Below are 7,257 nucleotides of genomic sequence, written 5' to 3' on the forward strand. Positions count from 1 at the left end.
CTTCACCTGCTTTGCAAGTAATCCAAGAAAGTAGGTGCTGATCATACTATACGTTTTCAGCTGTGATTTGTGCTGTGAAAGGACTCATTTTCAGGATAAACAGTAATAATACAGTATAATAAAATAATACAGTAATAAGTATGAAATTCACAACAGCAGACGGCACTAAGTACTATCAATAAATTTCTGATAAATTCTGAATTTGCTAAAGGCCAGTTTAAAAAAAAACAACTCAGCTCTTGACTTTAAGTAATCTGCATTTATGCACCAATTTTGGAATAGTGGGGGTAAAAAGATGTTCTGCTGAATGGTATTAGTCTTCCTTGAAAATGTCTCTGTTTAATTAAGATGTCCCACCAAGCACTGTGAAGCATGGAATTACATCAACTGCTTTCAAAGGAAACAAAATGGAGCATGAAACAACAGCGTAGAGTTAGCTGGTGATTTCAGCTTGGAAGAAAATGACAGGGGTGGTAATCTGTGTAAAGCAAGCTGTCACTACAGCTGGAATTTAGTGGTCAGAAGCCACAGGGAGCCAAGCAGCATGAGGGCATGGAGCTTTAGGGAAGATATTCATTGGAGTTAAAATTATCACTCTGTAATTATTTTCTGGGGCTCTGCTCTCAAATAACCATGTTCTCAGATATGTATTAGATAAGCAATATTCACATTGTCTTTGTACCTGTTTATAGGTGCATGTGGGCTACAGCAGCTAAAACTGTTTCTTTCTGAATATTATATTAACCTTTTGCCTGAGAATGCAAAATATCTTGTTTTCCTTAAATTCAACCTGCCTTTCATTGAATTTGTGTATTAAATTTAAAGTTGTTTTTATGGTGTTGTGTAATTTATTGTGGTACCAAGTACAATGAAATATCAAAGATATGTGACTGTGTATTTATTGATCTGTCTACTGTTCAAGTCTCAAATAGGATTAGGTCCCATGGCATTTCCAAATATTAGGCAAACTATCAAATTTAGACTTTCAGAACATTCTTAATACTGTAATATGTTTAGCAGCTCAAAGATCTCAAATCTTTCAGTAAGGCCACAACAACATAATAACAAATTCTGAAGAAAAAAAATCAAGAATATATTTTTCAGGCTGATAAAATATAAAAGTGATAAATGTAACCTTTTCTAGGCAAACTATTACTCTGAAAAATTATCAGTAAAAGAAAAATGATCTATAGATTTTAAGTATCCACATTTTGGAACAATGTGCTTTCTTACCAAAAAAGTGCTTATACTGTAATAGGAAGAGGACATCATTGATCAACATTATCATAAGCTGCTACATTAACATTATCACTGAGTAGTGGGATCACTAATCCATCTTCATACTTTTTAGTCTTGCCACAGGTTCATTTTTTACTAAATAAGAATGTGGAGGAATACAAAGCTGTATGAAGGCAGAAGTAGAAATAACCAAGCCCAACCAAAAGAAGGCCAAAATCAATGCCCAGGAGGGAAATGAATGAAATCAGCTTAGTCGGAACAGGTCTGTAACATGACAATACACTCCTTTTCTTTAGGGTGGGGAAAAGGAAAGAAATGCAAAGAAAGTATTCATGAACTTAACCACCCAGAGACACATCCAGATTAAAAAAGGTAGACTTCTCCTGGGAGTTTTAATTAACAAGGCACTGACATTTTACCTTCAAATCAACAAGCTTAGGTTTTCGTACTGGAGCCTGACAATCCTTTTATATTTTCTCACTGCTACACTCATTTGAAGGATCTACCCTTTCTTCAAATAGTTCATGTAGGGGGAAAAAAAGGACTATAATGTAAAGAAGGATATGCACCTTATTAAACCTCCTGCCTCACAAGCTAAGCTAATAAATGTCCCACAGAATGAGGAGTCTGCTCTGGATTTTGGATTAGGCAGTTCTACAGTGTCAGATTTTTTAAATGGAGTCCGCCAATGTAGAGGCCACACCAGGTCACTGCACTAGCACGTTCACAGCTAGAAGGATGCTTCAATCAAGCACAAGCCCAAATGACTAAAGGGAAAAATCTAAATTGATAGTTCTAAAGGTCATGAGAAATAAATTCAGGTCGGAAAGGAAAGTAATCAAAAAGGCTCAGTATGGAAACGTTGTCATTCCTCAGCTTAATGAGTCCTTTACAAGAGTAAATAAGGGGAGAAGGATGAAAGTAATTGCTAGTTATGTGTTTAGCTAGCTGTGTTTTTGGTGCCTCCTAGGTTGGCAGTTTGTAGAATGGCTAGCTCTGATTTGGAGGAAGTTGTTACTGGCGATTTTTATTTTGAGTAATCCTTCCCTGGCTTCTGCTACAGAACATGGCCTCTTTGGGGATATATAACGTCAGTATAAATGATTTTGCTCCAGTCAAAAAGAGGAAAAGTGCCCTTTTTTCCTCCCCTCCCCTGCCTTCTTTTTTTTTTTTTTTTTTTTTTTTTTTTGCTTGGGTATTCATGTGACTTAAAAAAGGTAAAAAGGTAGAAAATACAAATACAAAAGAGATAGGAAATAACCCCATGTGAACCTCATTCAGATAAGTAGCAGTGACTTATTGTATTTCTTGGGTTTAGCCCAGTTGTCTTTAGAAAAAAAGAGGTTGCTTGTCCCTACATATAAATAAATACCCTCTGGCCCTTCTCATTTGGGTTGGTATTATGCTGTTCTTACTCTGACAGACAGTCTGTTCAAGGCTGGAAATAAAATGAGCCAAGAAAACCACAAGCTATTTTAGCTTCCTGAGAAAAGTGAAAATATCAAACACTGAGGTGCATGGGTATTTCTTTTTCTCATGCTTCAATTGACAGACAAAAATTATTTGGTTTAGCTATTTTCATTTATTCAGAGGAATCGCTAATGTGGAAAGTGACTGCTGAGAAATGCTTGACAGCACTTGACAGCTTGGTTGGGAGTAAATCTTCAGCTGGTATAAGTTGGCAAAGCATTAACAAGACAATGGAGCAAGACCAGCTTTTGCCAGCAGAAAGGCCATCATTTCTACAGACAGGAAAGCTTTAAAGTCAGTTGACTCAGGTTTTTCTCCTGAAGGTGGTACCACCTCTCTATACTCTGCAGGTTCAGAGGGCTGCAGCTTCATCTGCAGAGTACAGAAAATTTTCCTGGAAGCAACTGCAAGTCCCTGATGAAGAGTTTTGAGTGGACACTGTATAAGCTTTCCAACCTAAGGGAAAAAAGTGACAATTTAAATAAGGAAAAGTGCTTTCAATGAGGGTCACATCTGCCCTGTTTCTGGATTAAACTCTGGTGGAAGCAATATAGTATTTCTTCTGCATTAATTACAAGTTGCACCATCTTCTTTCTAAGCAGGTATACACAGACGAACCCTCTCCAATGGCATCATAAATTTTTTGACGTGTACCAATGACCTTTAAAAGTGAAAAAAAGAGAAACTTGACAAGCCCTGCAAGCTGCACACCATTTACACAAGAACTCTGTAGAATTTACTCTACCTATGCCATCTGCTTATGCTAGTATCTAGAGGGCTATGTTCATCGGAGAAAGGGCAGACTTGACAGAAAATGGTTTTCTTTATTTCAGAAGATTCATAGAAAATATCTGGGACCTTTTCAGTCTAGTGTCTCACACCTTCTCTTCCTGGATAAGGTCAGAATGAGACCTCATGGAGAAAAAGATGTGACATTTCATGAGATTCCAACAGTTGAAAAGTCCCTCTCCATGTCAATTATGAATGAAAATTCAAACACTACTGTGAAGCCTGATTTCTGAAATGTTTCAGTACAAGCTCATCAAAAGAAATTCGGTTGACAATGCCTTTACTTATTGTCCTGAATTTCACGAAAAATATTCAAAGACATTCGATTGCCATGACATAAACATTGACATAACAAAGTCCAAATGGAAAAGGGGCAAACTATTTTTGGACATTACCAATTCAGACATTTTGACTCTGTTGTAATGAAATGTCAGAATGGTTTGATAACTCCCCATCACTAATGGTATACTCTTCCCAAATGGATCTGTTTCCTGAAAAGCACTCTCCAGGAGAAACCCGCATCCTCAGAAGTGTTTCTAAGCTGAACCTCCCATGGGATATCTACAGTGTACAGCACAGTGGTAGGTAGTCAAAACTCATAGTGCTTCAGAAGCATGTAAGATTTATGGCCATGGGAGCAGAGTTCTCTGTCTGGGTTGGTTAGCTCAAAGACAGGGTTGTTTACACAGGTAAAGCACCATACTAGCCCATTGGCTTGTTGGCCATGTGTCAGAAAACTCCACCAGCTTACCCAGCATGAGTGTGGATCTGTAGTCGGTCATTCCCCTGCACTGCTCAGACCTGCATAGCATGCTCTCTTTCCTGGCACTTGTTTATTCTGGCACTCAAAAAGCCACCTGATTACCCTGCAGAAAAGAGCTTCCTCACCTCAGGTATTAATATCCCTAGTGCATTAATTTTCTTCCTTCCCTTCCTTGCCAAAGCTTTTTGTCTGTTACCCATCTTGTTTTCTTTTTCACAGAGACAGTACAATCTTTTTATTCAGATCCCTCCTAATGCTCATTGTTTTCAATAACTACAATGATCACAAAACCATGCCTGAATATCAGCATGCTTGCTTTCCATGTCACTTCTGAAAGTGGGATTAAGAAAATGGAAAACAAAAAAAGGAAAAATAAAGCTACAGAAAACTCTGTATTAGTTCCTTCCTCAAGATTTCCCAGTGCATCTTATTTTGTCTGTGCATTTTTTTTTATGATTAATTCTTCCCATGGCAAGAAATGTGTTTACTTGTGTTGAATGCAGTCCTGAATATCTCACGCAAGCTTAACAATATATAATAGTAATTCTGTAAACAAAGACAGCAGGAATTTTGAAATATCAGCAAGTTTATTGACTCCCAGGATTTTGTTGTCCTCAGATATTTCAAGCCTGGAATGACTTTTTCAAACAAACAAACAAACAAAAAAAAAACCAAAAAAAAAAAAAAAAAAAAAACCAAAAAAAAAGAGAAAAGTTACAATTAGGATTTGCTGATTTAGTTGTTTGTCACTCCAACGCATTACAAGTGTCATCATCTATAAAAAAAAAAGATTGTAAAGATGATGAGGAAAGATGAATGATATAACTTTGGAAGACCAATCCCAACTAAATTTAAGGAGAATTTAAACTTCTTGTCTAAGTTCCTAGAGGACATCAGTAACAATTTCTTAATACAAATGTTGGCAGAGTCAGAAGTGTTAAGGTTGTACTTGATCTGCTGCTCACAGACAAGGAAGAACTGATGGCAAATATGGCTATAGCCAACAGTTTGGGTTGCAGCAACCACAAAATTATTGACTTTAGGATCCAGGGGATGGCTGGGAAGGGAAGTTGCAGAATTAGGAGTCTGGACTTGCAAACATTGAATTCATTAGAGAATTTCTAAGCAGAATTCCATGGAAAGTAGCCATGAAGGAGATAGGTGCCTTGGAGAGTTTGATTTTATAAAGAAAACTTACTGACAGCTCAAGTGAAAACTATCCTGTTGGACAGAAATACTGGGAATTTCAGTGAAAGGTCCACTTGTCTGAGTACAAGGCCCCTCAGTGAATTAAAATGCAAAACAAAGAGCATACAAGAAGTTGAAACGAGGACAAGCAACAAAGGAGGATGTAAAAGCATTGTTCCAGCATTTAAGGACAAGATCAGAAAAGCCAGTGCTCAGATGAAGCTAAAAATAGGTAGGGACATATTGAGTAACAGGAAGAGATTCCACAAGAGTGCTCAGAACAAAACTTTGGAGAAGATATCGATCCATTGACAAATGGGGAAAATAAAACTCATGACGGCCGATAAAGAGGAGGCTAAAAAATGTCATGCCTTTTTTACCTGTATTCACAGACAAAGCCTGTTCCCAAATATCTCATATACCAGTCCAGTCTGGGAAGCAGAGGAACATCCAGTAGAATCATAGAATCATAGAATCATAGAATGATTAGAGTTGGAAGGGACTTTAAAGATCATCGAGTTCCAACCCCCCCGCCAGTAGTAGTGGAGGGCAACATGGTTAGTGACAGTGGATGTATTCAAATCCATGGGGCCAAGTGAGATCCAGCCAAGGGTGCTGAAAGAGATGACTGGTACACTGTCTATCATCTCTGAAAAAACATGGCTATTGGGTGAAGTCTCTGATGATTGGAAAAAAAAGGTAACAATATGCCCATCTTTAAGAAAAATGAGAATCCAGAGCACTAAAGACTGATCAGCCTTCCTCCCAGCCCTGCAAACACATAGATGACAAAAAGGTAATCAGAAATGTTAAGGGTGGGTCTACCAAAGGTAAATCATGGTTGGTTAGCCTGATTGCCTTCTACAATGAAATGCCTGGCTCTGTGGGCACAGGAGTGGTGCATGTCATATGGCTCAACTTTCATAACGTTTTTGACATTGTCCCTGGCAGCCTCCTGAGCAGGAAGCCAAGTAATCTTGGGCTGGACAGACTGCTAGATAGGCTGCAAATTTGGCCAGACCATCAAGTACGAAGAAGGCAACATCCATTTGGTGGCTGGTGACAAGTAATCAACTTCAGACATCAAAACTGTGACCAGCGTTGTTCAATATATTCGTTGATGATGTATATGATGGGGCAGAAAGGAGGTCCCAAAAAATGCCATCCTAAATGAGAGGCAGTGGCTGACACCCCAAAGCAGATCTTCAGTCCAGAAGGACCTTGCAAGGCAACAGAACCTCCCAAAGCTGTGCTGTCATTTTGTGAATGGACTCATACATTGATTTTTGTGATGTCAGGGATCTAACTTACTATGGGTATTATTTGAATTCTGCTGGAATGTTACCAGCTTTAATATGTGATCATTTCATTTATTGTTCTCTTTCTGGTTTAGCTTTTAATTTGGCTTTACTAAAAATCTGTGACCCTTTAACCATTTTTTGACCAAAATTAGACAGTCCTTTCTGACTTTTCATGCATTTGCTTTTGCACCAAAATGTGTTTTGTGAGTACATTTTTTCTTTGTTGTAGTACCATTGTGTAAAGTAGCATGTTTAGATTCTACCCATCGAGTTTGCTCTTTTCAGAAACAACCAGGTTGGTCTGTCTCTTCATGTAGCTGTCTATTGCCACACATCTAATTGGCTCCCCGTTTGTCAAGGTGAACTTTTACTATGTCAAACTAATTTCTGAAAATGTGTATTGTTTCCTTTAACAGTCTCTGCAGCCTAAAGAGACTGGAGTGTATTCTGGATCAGCTGCCAGCATTTTTCTGCATAAAAGAATAATCAACAAGTCCAAGAGTTTGA

The sequence above is a fragment of the Numenius arquata genome, chromosome 4, assembly GCF_964106895.1.
Source record: "Numenius arquata chromosome 4, bNumArq3.hap1.1, whole genome shotgun sequence".
Taxonomy (NCBI): Eukaryota; Metazoa; Chordata; class Aves; order Charadriiformes; family Scolopacidae; genus Numenius; species Numenius arquata.